This window comes from Pseudophryne corroboree, chromosome 4 (assembly GCF_028390025.1).
Source record: "Pseudophryne corroboree isolate aPseCor3 chromosome 4, aPseCor3.hap2, whole genome shotgun sequence".
In the NCBI taxonomy this organism is placed as follows: Eukaryota; Metazoa; Chordata; class Amphibia; order Anura; family Myobatrachidae; genus Pseudophryne; species Pseudophryne corroboree.
This window is the reverse complement of record NC_086447.1, coordinates 80,194,339-80,209,014: the sequence shown is the minus strand read 5'-3', so window position 1 is coordinate 80,209,014 and position 14,676 is coordinate 80,194,339. Positions and strand designations below refer to the sequence as shown.

The 14,676-nt window shown below is 45.4% G+C and overlaps 1 pseudogene; it reads left to right on the top strand.

Moving 5' to 3' along the window:
* The window catches only part of LOC134911121 (cytochrome P450 2C15-like), a 132,933-nt pseudogene that overhangs the window by 59,657 nt on the left and 58,600 nt on the right, over positions 1 to 14,676 (top strand).

Sequence of the window (14,676 nt, the reverse complement as noted above, 5' to 3'; positions counted from 1 at the left end):
TATGGGGAGGCAAAATATCCGCATTGCCCTTGGAAAACACATCCAAAAAATCTTGGTATTCTCCAGGAATATGTGCGGACCTGGCAGCAGCTACTCGGATAGGAAGTGTAATACATTCTTTATCACAGATGGTACTCCATTGTAGGATCTCCCCAGACTGCCAATCTATGATGGGATTATGAAAGGCCAGCCAAGGGTGACCCAGAACCACAGGAACTGCTGGACAATGGGTAAGAAAAAACTCAATCTTTTCAGAATGTAGAGCTCCCACCGAGAGCAAAACAGGAGGTGTACATAGAGAAATAACCCCATTGGATAAGGGACTCCCATCTAAACCATGCATGGTGATACACCTACTTAAGGTTAACTGAGGAATACCTAAGGCCTTGGCCCATGTTAAGTCCATAAAGTTTCCTGCAGCTCCACTGTCCACAAAAGCAGAGACCGAGGAACAGAGGCTGTCATAAGAAACTTTAGCAGGAACCAATAGTGAATTATTTGAGGAGATGAGCTGTAGACCAAAGTGAACCCCCTCACTATTCACTTGGTCAGGAAGTTTCCCGACTTGTTTGGGCAACTACGGGCAAAATGTCCCTTACCTCCGCAGTACAAACACAGACCAGAATTTTGCCTCCTGGTTCTTTCTTCCGGAGACAATTTGGAGAGACCAATCTGCATAGGCTCCTCCATGTCTACCGAAACGGAAGAAACACAGGGAAAAGAAACTACAGATGCCCCTTTCTCAGTCCTCCGCTCTCTGAGCCTACGATCTATTTTAATAGAGAGCTCCATGAGTTTATCAAGGTTCTCAGGAGCGGGATACTGAAGGAGGCTGTCTTTTATAGATTCAGATAAGCCGAGACGAAACTGACTGCGCAGGGCAGGATCATTCCAGCCACAGTCGTTCGACCAACGGCGAAACTCTGTACAATAATTCTCTGCAGGATTCCTACCCTGTCTTAGAGCACGCAACTGACTTTCTGCGGATGCCTCTCTATCAGGGTCGTCATACAATAGCCCTAAAGATTTCAAAAAGGCGTCTACAGACGATAAGGCCGGATCGTCTGTCTTTAAACCAAAAGCCCAGGTCTGAGGATCCCCCTGAAGCAGAGAAATTATAATTCCAACCCGCTGAGCCTCCGTACCTGAGGAAACTGGTCTTAAACGAAAATACAGTTTACAAGACTCTTTAAAATTAAAAAACTGTTTTCTATCCCCAGAAAAACGGTCAGGCAGATGCATTTTTGGTTCAGGGATGACCCTCGGGGAAGTCCGTAACAGATCTTCCTGTGAGCTCACCCGGAGGGACAGATCCTGAACCATCTGGGTAAGTTCCTGAATCTGACTAACCAAAAACTGGCCAGGATTTGGCCCAACACCGGTGGGATTCATGAGGCCGACAAAATTCTCCCAACTGGATAAGTGAAAAAATTAACTCCTGTTGAAAATTTTTTTTTCTTTTGTTTGGCCGGTGATAATGTTACGATTCCTGTACTCCAGACTGGAGAAGATCTTATGGCAGAGATCTGAGTACAGGAATGAAATACAGGTTGTGGGAGCAGGAGAGCCTAGTAACCCCTGGCGCCCTAACTCCGTTGTCTCGCCCGTGTTATCAGAAATCCCCTGCGAGACTATGGTTGCTTGAGCCCATGGCAGCCGCGTTCGAAGGGCGGATTATGTCTGCCCAACCCCGATGCCCCCGCAGGTCTTAATGGGAGACAAGGGGAAGTCCGAGACAGGGTGATAACAAGGGGCCCTCTGACTAAGCAACCAAGCCAGGGGTTACAAGCTAACTAAACTAAATCAAAAGGTATGTGTGGACTAGCCGCCAGGGAAAAGGACAACCAAAGATCCACGGATCCGACACTCCTATCCGGCACCGCTGGACACCAGAGTGGATCTTGTGGAAGCGGAATCCTCTGCAAAGCTCCAGAACTCAAAATAAACACAATAATAAATAGTAGCGGACAAGCCGCAACACACGGCTGCGCCGCGACTCACGAACGCCACCAGATGTTAAAGGTGCTCGATCAGACTCCAGGAACAGATGGTAACTTCCGAGTACAGGATCACTGAGAACAGGAACAAACGAACAGACCGGGACTGGGAACTCTCTCTGCAGCAGAATCAGGCAAACAGGAAGCTATCACCGGCGTCTGTGAGGAGTCCTGGGAGTGCTTTTAACAGAGAGTCTTCCAATCAGCTGTTTGGAGGCTGATTGGATTAAATGCCATGCAGCTGACAAGCTGCATGGCCAGGAAAACAGATGAGTGATAATTACAACATGCCGTGCAGCTGCATGCTACACAGCCAGGAAACCAGTGATGATATAAACTTAGACCCAGCAACGGGGAACACGATCCGACAGTGGCGTCCCCGTTGCTAGGCGCCGGCCGCACTGACGAGCCGTCCCTCGGCGCCTAACAGTATGTTGGTGCAGTTCTGTTAATAGCCTTGTAAGTAAAAGTATTTTATATTGAATACGGGAGAATACCGGTAACCATTGGAGAGACTGACAGAGTGGCTCCACAGACGGTGACCGTCTAGCGAGGAACATCAGCATCGTAAATGGATTGTAGTGGCGAGAGCCTATTTTTAGGAAGAGCAGTCAGCAGACTATTGCAATGCGGGAGATAATGAGAGCATGGATTAGTGTTTTTGCTGTGTCTTGTGTAAGGTATGGTCGTATTTTGGATATGTATGTAACATGATTTTGAGATGTTAAATGTGGGAACAAAGGACAGTTCAGAGTCAAGAATTACACCTAGGCAGTGATAGAGATATCAGGTTGGTAACTGTTATTGGCCGGTGGAAATTTTATTAATTCTGTTATTAAGTTTGAGGTGGTGAGATGTCATCCAAGATGAAAAGGCAGAAAGGCATTCAGTGCCATGGCCCAATATAGATGGTGATAAATCTGGGGAGGATAGGTAGATTTGAGTATCATCCGCATACAGATGGTACTCAAATCCGAAGGAGCTGATTAGTTTGCCAAGAAATGTGATATAGATTGAGAAAAGCAGAGGACCCAAGACTGAGCCTTGTGTTACTCGAATTGATAGAGGTAGTGAAGAGGAGGTGGATTCAGAGAAACAAACAGTGAAAGAGCAATTAGATAGGTAGGATGAGAACCAAGAAAGGGCCATGTCCTGAAGACCTTGGGATTGAACTGTTTGTATAAGAAGAGAGTGGTCAACAGTGTTAAAAGCAGCAGAGAGATCAAGGAGAATAAGAAATGAGTAATGGCCTGTAGATTTAGCAGTGATCAGATTATTCACTACATTAGTCCGTGCTGTTTCTGTGGAGTGTTGTGCACGAAATCCTGACTGAAGTGGGTCCAGTAAGATGTATGAGTTAAGAAAGTGTGTGAGGCGGGTGTAGGCAAGTCTGTCAAGTAGCTTGGAGGAGTATGGGAGCTGAGAAATAGGAGAGTAATTCAAGAGAGAGTTAGGATCAGAGTTTTGTTTTTTCAGACTGGGAGTAATTACTGCATGCTTGTACAGAGAAGGAAACATACCAGTAGACAGATTACAGATTTTAGTTAAAGTTGGGATGCGCACAGGAGACAGAGCTTTACATATTTGTGAGGGTATAGGATCAAGGGGAGAGGTAGTAGAATAGGCAGATGAGAAGAGTGCAGATACTTCATCTTCATTTGTGGGATCAAACGAAGAGAAGGTGTTAGAGGGTTCAGGCAGGGAATTGAGCAGGTCACTGGCTGTGGAAGAGCATACCATTTCATTTCATTTCCGATTTTATCAATCTTGTCCTTGCATGAGGAAGCAATATCTTGCACACTGATAGTGGCTGGTGGGTGAGGGAAGGAGGGAGGGACAAGAAGTGATTTAAATGTATTAAAAAGTCGCAAGGGGTTAGAGGCTTGAGCTGAGATGAGAGATTGGAAATATGTTTGTCAGTTTCCAGAGCATTACGATAAGAGTCACAAATGGTCTTATATGTTTAAAAGTCACTTTAACTACGAGATTTTTGCCACCGACATTCTACTTTCCGGGAATGTTTTTGTAGGTGTCTCATGAATTTAGAGTGCCATATAAGTCTACGTGGAGTGTGATGGGTAGCTGGAGCCACTTCATCGACTGCTGTTTCTAGAGTTTGGTTAAGGTGTGATACAGCAGTCTCAGGAGAGGTGAATGTAGATATTGGTGAGAGCAGTGGTTGCAGTGAGATAGATTGTTGAAAATGAATAGTGTTAATATTTCTGCAGATTAGAGAGGGCTTGGTAGACTTCAGGGACATTGAGTTTGAAGTAATGTAGGAGAGCATGCAGGTGATAAGGTTGTGAGCTGAGAGAGGGAAAGGGGTGTTAGTGAGTTCATAACCAGAGCATAGCCTGGTGAATACAAGATCAAGGCAGTGGCCTTCCTGATGAGTAGAGGAGTCAGTCCTTTGGGAGGTTAGAGAGAGAAGTTTGGAAGCATGGAGGAGATTGTGGATTGTCATTAGCAATATTTAAATCACTCATAATGATGGTGGAGATGTCAGAGGATAAGAAGTGAGGAAGCCAAGCAGAAAAAACTTCCAGAAACTTTCTGGGTTACCCAGGTGGGCGATAGATAGCAGCAACACGCTGAGACAAAAGGGTGAAAATTAATCATGGTATGGCTAGAGAGATACTGGCTGAAGAAATACATAGCTTGTAGAGAGAAGCTATGGCATGACTAGAGAGAGGAATACTGGCTGCTGGGAACAGTGGGGGATAGGAGTGGAGTGGGTGGGGGTCCAACATACACTCTCTCTCTCCATACAGATGGGTGCAGCACTCCTGGCGACTGTAACAAATGTTCTCAAACAGGCATCGTTTATGGCCATAAACCAGGGACGTGCAGTCAGGGGAGACAGGGGAGGCAGTGCCTCCCCTGTCATAATGATTAAGATAATACAAAGAAGATGCATATGACACATATTCTGTGTCATATGTATCTTCTTTATATTATTCTTTACATTGCCCCTCTCTTTTTGTGTTTGGGAGGCACCGATCGTGGTGCCTCCCGTTGACACTGCGGGAAGTATGGGGAGCGGGCATGGGCGGGGACTAGCCTTGGGCTGTAAAAGCCCATTGAAAATATTTGGGAAAGCGGCACCATTAGTGGTGCCGCTTTCATACAGGGACGTGCTTTCAACCTATGAAAGCACGTCCTTGTCAGTGAGGCCACAGTGATTGGCCAGCGGATCTGTCACTGGATCCGCTGTCAATCACTGTGTGGGCGACGTGGGGGAGGAGGTGCGGGCGGCTGGATGTGGCGATGGTGCGGGCGGCGGGATGCGGCGGTGGAGCGGGCGGCGGCGGTGCGGGTTGCGGTGGTGGTGCGGCGGCGGAAATTACCTTTATTCTGCAGAGTTTGGCAGCGGAGCGGTTCCAGTTTCAAAAATGGCGCCTCAGCGTCATTTTTGAAATTCAAGATGGCCGCCGCGAGCCAATCACGGCTCGTCGCGTCATCGCCCCGCCCCCTCAGGCTGACTTATATAAGTCAGCGCGAGGCGGAGGAGAGTCAGTCCGACGGCGGAGGAGGAGCAGTGAAGAGCTCCTGAAGAATGAAGACGCCGGAAGTCCTGGCTGGGCGGCGGCTATGCAAAAGAGCTTAGCAGCCGCCGCCCACCAGGTGAAGACGCTGGAAGCCCTGGGGGGGTGGTGCCCCCCAGGTGAAGACGCCGGAAGCCCTGGGAAGGCGGCGGCCACGCAAAAGAGCTTAAAGGCCGCCGCCCCCAGGTGAAGACCCAGTTTAATAAAGTTTATTTTTAAGACAGTGTGGTGTTTTTATTTTAATATTTTCTTTACAGGTGGACTACAGGTGCCAGCGGGCACTTTATGTCCAGGCATGCTGGCACTTGTGGTTCTCCAAGTGCCAGCATGCTGGGGCAGGCTTGCTGGGACCTGTAGGCTACCTGTAAAGAACAATATTACTATTCTTTGCAGGTGGACTACAGGTGCCAGCAGGCCCTTTGTGTCCGGGCATGCTGGCACTTGTGGTTCTCCAAGTGCCAGCATGCTGGGGCAGACTTGCTGGGACCTGTAGGCCACCTGTAAAGAACAATATTAACACACAATGAACCCCGTACCCACCGCCACCAGGGGTGCGGGGCATAGCACTGGGCTACCAGCCCAGTGCTGGTTATTGCTCGGGAGGGGGGACCCCATTTTTATTTTTTGGGGTTCCCACTTTCCGAGGAATTCCAACCCTGGGCTGACTGGCTGGGGGGATGATTAATGTTATGGCAGGGGGACCCCACACTGAGTGACTCCCCTGCTATGGCATTACTCCCCCTGGCTGGTTCTGCCTAGTGCTGGTTTTACTGATGTGTCGGGGGACCACACTTTTTTTTTTTTTCAGGGGGGGGGGGGGGGGGGGGGCTTCGTAGCTGCCAGTGCCTCCCCAACCAGTGACCTCACCGCACGTCACTGCCATAAACGATGCCTGTCTGAGAACATTTGCTACAGTCGCCAGGAGTGCTGCACTTGTCTGTATGTATACAATGTTCGTTGTGCGGGCACCCGGTGCATTACATTATTAATACGGGGAGAGCCAGACCTCTTATCCATTATTTCATACTGTAGCTACAGTACTATGGTAACACAATTTAACCCATAGTACATGGGCCTCTAGTCAACTCTTTTTGGGATAACTATTATAAATGTAAAAATATATTTCTTGGGCAAATATTAGCTTAATTATGAATATTTAAAAAATTGTAATTACCCTTTTAGATGTTTAAAATGTTGTCACTTATGCTGCATACAGTACATGTAATTTTCTTTGTAATTGCAGGCAACCCAGTTGATAATAAATTGTTTATAGATGCTGCTGTTTCCAATATAATTGTTTCCATATTACTGAATCATCGATTTGATTATGAGGATCCAACACTCTTGAGGCTTTTGAAAATAATCAATGAAATTAACACAATATTAGGTAGCCCGATGGCCATGGTAAGTAATTACAGTATATTATATATTTAGATACCATATAATAAAAACAGAAAACCTGCTCTGTTACAGCATAAGCAGACTATTTTCAGAAACAGAGTGTCACCAAACACTCAAAATATACAACAACATATAAAACAAATCAGAATACTGGTGCAACTTTTTGTGCAATATACAGCTGATAAAATAAATGATCAAAATATCAAGTCCACATGAAAAGTGCTTAAAATGTAAACGCATGTATTCCAGTATATTGGAAATGTACATCATGTTAAATCGTACTTGTTGAAATTATTAAAGAAGAAAATGCTAAATTAGTATATCAAACAATATAGATAACAGTAATGTTTGATAATAGGATTTTGGTTACCTACCGGTAAATCCTTTTCTCGTAGTCCGTAGAGGATGCTGGGGTCCACATTAGTACCATAGGGTATAGACGGGTCCACCAGGAGCCATTGGCACTTTAAGAGGTTGAAAGTGGGGACTGGCTCCTCCCTCTATGCCCCTCCTACCAGACTTAGTCTAGAAACTGTAGCCAAGGAGACAGACATCTTCGAGAGAATGATTTAACACAGATAGTGGCGAGATTCATACCAGCTCACACATACAAGGCACATCAAGCTAACTAGCTTGAACTACTCAGCAACTGCTGAAACATTACTTACCAAGTAACAATGCAGTACTCAACTAACAACAAAGTTGTACTGAACCAGATAACAATTGCAGGAAAACGAAGCGGTGGGCGGGCGCCCAGCATCCTCTACGGACTACGAGAAAAGGATTTACCGTTAGGTAACCAAAATCCTATTTTCTCTTACGTCCTAGGGGATGCTGGGGTCCACATTAGTACCATGGGGATGTACCAAAGCTCCCAGAATGGGAGGGAAATGTGCGGAGGCTCCCGCAGAACTAGCTGACTGAACTTCAGATCATCAGAGGCTAAAGTATCGAACTTGTAGAACTTTGCAAACGTGTTCGACCCAGACCAAATTGCAGCTCAGCAAAGTTGTAATGCCGAGACACCCCCGGCAACTGCCCAGGAAGAACCCACTTTACGAGTAGAGTGGGCCTTGACAGACGTAGGACACGGCAAGCCTGCTGTAGAATACGCGTGCTGGATAGTGAACCTGATCCAGCGAGAGATCGTCTGCTTAGAAGCAGGACACTCCTTTCCTAGCCTGTATCAGGGTAGGAATAACCTTGTTCGGAATACCCTTCTGAGCGAGTATCAAGCGTTCAAACACCATGCCGTCAAATGTAGCCACGGTAAGTAATGATAGGCGAAAGGCCCCCGCTGCAGCAGGTCCTCCCGAAGAGGAAGAGGCCTCGGCTCTTCTTGCAGTAGATCCAGAAGATCAAAGAGCAATGAGGATCACTTGCAACTTTGTTCTCCTTATGAGTTTTTGAACTCTTGGGATGAGTAGAGGTGGAAGAAAGATGTACACCAACTGGAACACCCACGGAATCACTAGGGTGTCCACCGCAACTGCTTGCGGGTCCCTCAACCTGGAACAATACAGCTGAAGCTTCTTGTTGAGATGAGAGGCCATCATGTCAATCTGGGGTACGCCCCAAATATCTGTCACCTCCTTGAACACCTCCGGATGGAAACCCCACTCCCCTGGATGGAGATCCTGTCTGCTGAGGAAGTCCGCATCCCAGTTGTCTTCTCCCAGAATGAAGATTGCTGACAGCGCTAACACATGCTTTTCTGTCCAGGGGATGATTTTTGTAACCTCTGCCATTGCAGCTCTGCTCTTCGTTCCGCCCTGTCGGTTTATGTAAGCCACTGTTGTCATTTTGTCTGACTGCACTTAAATGGCCCGATTCCTCAGAAGATGTGACGCTTGGAGAAGACCGTTAAAGACGGCTCTTAGTTCCAGAATGTTTATCGGCAGTCCGGTTTCCAGACTTGACCACCTTCCCTGGAAGGTTTCCCCTTGAGTGGCTGCGCCCCAGCCCGTAGACTTGCATCCATTTGGGATCCAGTCCTGAATCCCGAACCTGCTGCCCTCCAGAAGGTGGAGTAACTGCAGCCACCAGAGGAGTGAAATCCTGGCCTTTGGTGACAGACGTATTCTCTGGTGCATGTGTTGATGTGATCCCGGCCACTTGTCCAGGAGATCCAGTTGGAAGGACCGAGCGTGAAACCTCCCATACTGCAGAGCCTCGTAAGAGGCCACCATCTTCCCCAGAAGGCGAATGCACTGATGAACTGACACCCGGCTTCAGGACATCCCAGACCATCGTTTGAATCACCAACGATTTTTCCTCTGGGAGAAACAACCTCTGCACCTCCGTGTCGAGGATCATTCCCAGAAAGGACAACCTCCTGGTTGGTTCCAATTTTGATTTTGGAAGATTCAGGATCCAACCATGTTCCTTGAGAAGCTGGGTCATGAGTGTTATAGACCGTAACAGCTTCTCCTTGAACAATGCATTTATCAACAGATCGTGCAGATATGGAATTATGTTCACCCCCTGTCTGCAGAGGAGAATCATAATTTCCGCCATCACCTTGGTGAATATCCTCGGTGCTGTGGAAAGCCCGAATAGGAGGGCCTAGAACTGAAAGTGACAGTCCAACAAAGCGAATCGAATGTGGAGGGTGGAGGTACGCATCCTTGATATCCAGGGATACTAGGAATTCCCCCTCCTCTAGACCTGAAATCACTGCCCTTAGAGACTCCATTTTGAACTTGAACTCCCTCAGAAAGGGGTTTAGTGATTTTAAGTTCAGAATGAGCCTGACCGAACCATCCGGTTTCGGTACCACGAAAAGGTTCGAATAGTAACCTTTGTTTTGCATATAAGGTGGTACTGGCACAATAACTTGTGCCTTGACAATGTCTATTATGTCGTACTTTAAACACTCTAATAAGGTTATGGAACACTGTACGCAATTGGCGTATGAAATACCGCAAGGGTACGCACGTAGCGTAACGAACGCTTAGCCGTGGAAGAGACGCACGAGCGTCACGTTCGCTCGCGGCTTAATGCGTAAAGGCAAGCACGCTAGGGGCTGCCGACTAACGTAATGATACGCTATCAGCATAGCGGACTCTCGGGACCACGAGGAGATCAAGAGCGGCGCTGACACTCACAGAGTAAAACCTTTGTATCTATATCAAAACAATGTACTTATAATGTATACCTTCGTGTAGTTATAAGGTGTAAATGCAACACAGTGTAACCTTGTTAGTTAGAAAGCTGTATGAGCGTCTGTGACGCTCTGAGAACACTTAGAAATATAATAACACACAGATACCGGTCTTAGGTTCTAACACCTTAAATGAACGTTCTATTGCAAAAGAATACACAGTACAATTTATACACTAACAAACTAACATCAACACCTAACAGAAACTACACGTTAAAATACAATAGTGGCACAATCACATTTAAAGGGGAAGGAGAGAGAGAATGGCTTACAACAAATAGGAGACAAATATGGTTGCAGAGAACTTACGCACAAGGGGAACAATCGCAAGCGCCTTTCTGGATATCCTGCTCCCGATTATCAGTGATGAGAACCGTTGTGAAGAGTAGAGTAGAATGGGAGCTGAATCAGATCGGCTTGTCTTTATATACACTACACACAGTACAATACAATGGTCCCTACAATCTCATTGTTCATTGGACACAGGAATTCGTCTCTGCATTATAACAAAAGGTCATAGGTTAGTTCATACAGGTGGGCTGTGACTATTTCAAACTGCTCAGGTGGGAGGGGAACTGGGTTTCCCGCCGCATGGGTAATAAAGTGCAAACAAAGTATATGTCCATAAACTTCTTATGGTCATAACTATTCGCACGAGCGATTAATCCATTTCAAACCAACACCGGAATATTGCTAATTAAATACTCTTCCGATGGATACTAAACACCACTGTGTAACCCCTGTCTGACCCTTCGTATCAAACAAAGAGGGATCTCTTTGTCTATGAACATGCTATATTAACTAAACTTTCAGATTCTATCAAAGGGACCATAATCTACAAAATACATTATACGGTTAAAATATGTAACGATTGAGTCGCACGCTAGACGTACACAAACTCTACCGTAAATGCGCATACCGTGCGCCCGCGGGTGGCCGCAACAGCGAGTATACGCACGCACGGGAGGGCTCATGCACGCGCAACGGGGACACGCATGAGGTGCAAATATGGCAATGTGCATCATGATATTTTTCTGACTTTGACAGTCCACCCTTTGGCAGTCACCAATAACTGCCACTTCCTAAAACATTTCAAAAAGAGAAAAATATATGTCATGTGTAAATACATTTCTATGATTGGGTAAGGGAGGAGAGAAAAAGGTGAGAAAAGGGTATAACCTAGTGAGATAGCAGAAGCATGTGTGTATGAATCCATGTTTGAGGGGTCATGTATCATCGTGCCATACGTGTTTTAAATCAAGCTTCGAGATATTGCGAAGTATACATTTGAATTCCTTCTTATCCCGTATTAAGGGTCTGTGGATGGGCTGTCAAACTTTACCGAGCTCTTTTCAGCTTTTGGTTGTAACAAAATGGGGGAGCACATTTTAGTTGATGATACATGAATGGGGGATATGTGAATGCTGATATCTGTGCCTGTATTCCCTATCGACTATGTGTGTTATTACCTGAAGGTTGTAGAGATGAAGATAAGAAACAATTATGGTAAATGCAGTGGTATTCTATGTGAGGTTAATATACATTTGTTGATTGGAGTCTTGTCTGAAGTCTTGTCTTGATGTACATGTTGACTGTAGTCTCCCGATGCTTTAGCTATCAACGGTGTGCAAAAAGCTTTTTCAATGTCCATAGACTTACAAAAAGTGTTGGGCTAGCGTAAGTTAAAATTACTAGGGATATCGGGGTCTATGGCATAGTCCATCAGTTGTCTGTGTAAAAGGTTGTCAAATTCTTCTTCCAAGCGGATGTCTTTGTACCTTGGAGGAAAACAAAGGAGAAACGGGTGAAAGAAACGGACCATGGAATCACATTTTCATCACAATATTGTCTCTATTGTTGGGTCATAAATCAAATCCATTGGAATTAGAATGTCCTCACTCCTTAGGCTCATCACCCTAGTACTTTGTTTACACTTCGTTTAAAGCCTGAACGCATCTAAATATCAAACCAATCGATATGACAACAGCCAAGATACACAGAAGAAATTTCCCTACATCCATTATAACTCCTTGAGCCCATTCTCCTAAACCGGAGAACCAATTTCATGGGTTCAACCATGACACCCAACCGGTCAGCTCATTACCCACAGCAGCAAGGGTGAGATTGTGTCTCCTGCGGAATTCCCACTTTAATTGGAGAATATCGTCCATCTTTTGGTCTATGACCTCGACCGGGTCCTCGGTGCTATTCGTAATATAAGTGCAGCATTTCACGCCATACTGCGTTGCCAGTGTGACACAATATCCACCTGTCACTGCCGTGAGATAATTAAGAACCATCCTATGCTGAACCAGTTCTGTTTTATAAGCTTGGAGCTCCCTTCCAGTATACCTAAAAGTGTCATCATACATTTCAGTGATATTGTCTAATAAATTTGCAAGCGTAGATATATATTTATAGTTCAACACTCCTCTGGCGGTGCGAGTGATGTCTAATGCGAGTAGAACCTGAATCCCGGTGGATTCATGGATCAGGTCAGAGGCCGGATGCTCTGTCCTTTCTGTCAGTTGCCTTTTAACTACGTGCTCGTAATGAGTGTGAGTATAAGGAGCTTGGGCACCACGGTGAATATCTTTCATTTTGGTATGCGATACATTCATTACCTCAGGCAGTACTTTTCCAATATAACATAATCCTTCTGAGTTTGGGGCAAGCCACTTATACACCTTCCTCCCACATATGAAATATGCATCATCGGGGAGAACATATGGGACGGAGTAGGACATAACCATATTACACATTTTCCATATGAAATCTCCTAACCCTAATTCTCCCATCTGTTTAGTACACGTATCGGTTTGTACGATATGTGCACAGTATCCTGGTGATACTTCTCCAAGTCTCATGATCCTACTTCCTAGGGTATACCTATATCGGAAAGATTTTCCACTACCGGCTATGTGGCATATAAGTTCTGTATCTGTAGGCATTCTATCTGCTCTATATGAAAAGGTCATGGTTTGGTTATTCCATGACACTTCCCAATTTCCCGGCTTTCGGGGATTGGAAATGTTAAAACATATTAGGGATCTATACACATGATATTGGTGGAGCTTCAAACTAGGAGGACTGGAGATATTAAACTTCCTGTCCAACGGCCTCCGACCACTTAGCTCAAGTACCTCCCCTACCGTTAAAGGGAATGGTACTAATCCTGATTTGCTATGGCCTTGAGGTACTTGAGAGCATACCCAACAATCTGTCTGATTTAACACCTTACCCACTAAGGAGTGATAGTCACTCAATGGATGCCGGTCCATGTGGATATTAAAACTGGACTAACATTTCTTGATGCACCCATCCTCAACTATACTGTCACAGAGTCTACAGATACAGTTCTCTTCAGCTAACAATCCTTCACAATTCCTTCTATTGTCAATGCTATCGGATCGTATTCTGATACTCGCCTTTGCTTGATGATTATATTGTTCTTGGAAATCTACGCCTCCATCTTTGTCATCAGAACCCATTCCAGAACCTCTCTCGACCTCCATGGTACTCTCGCCGGAACAGACTGCTCTGGACAACATCATGGTCAACAGGAAAATTCGGATCACAGTCTCTTGGGGCAAGTCCATCTTATAGGAGGAAACGGAGAAGAATGAGAAGGGGGAAAGAAATAATTGAGGGAGATGGGATGGGAAGTGGAGAAAAACAATAAAAGGGAACAGGGAATCGACAGCTGCCTCTGATCTTATTATTTTCAATGCTCAGGTGACGTCTCAGTCCTCATGAAAACAGACACTCCAGTGATACAACTTCCTCTACCGTCTGTTCTTTATCACGGGACTTCTCTGGATCAGCAACCTTCTTACAATGGGACGAATTAACCCAAGTCTCTCTCTCGGCAACCTTCAATGCTGTCGTGCTAATCAATAAGACTTGGTATGGTCCTTCCCATCTGTCAATAAGGCAACCTGAGCGTAGAAAATTCCGTATCATTACATAATCCCCAGGTTCAATGTCATGACAATTACTATCTGGCAGATCAGGAATCACTAACTTCAGATTGTCATTCTGATTCCTTAACTGTTTACTCATGTTAACCAGGTATTTTACAGTCACTTGATTGTTACACTTCAAATCATCCTGAGGGTTAATCATAACATGCGGTTGTCGACCAAACAAGATTTCAAAGGGGGACAGATTAAGAGGGGACCTGGGAGTGGTTCTGATGCTGTATAGTACAATGGGTAAAGCTTCTGACCATGTCAATCCTGTTTCTGCCATAACTTTGCTCAATTTATTTTTAATAGTGCTGTTTACTCTTTCGACTTTCGCACTCGCCTGGGGGCGGTACGGAGTGTGCAGCTTACTATCAATTCCCATTAACTTACACATTCCTTGAAAGACATCACCTGTAAAATGGGTACCCCTATCACTTTCAATTATTCTAGGGATACCATATCTACAACACAAATTCCTGCACAATTTTCTTAGCAGTAAACATAGCGGTATTTGTGGCCGCAGGAAATGCTTCGACCCAATTTGAGAACACATCTATACAAACTAGTACATACTTCAAATTTCGACAAGGGGGTAATTGTAT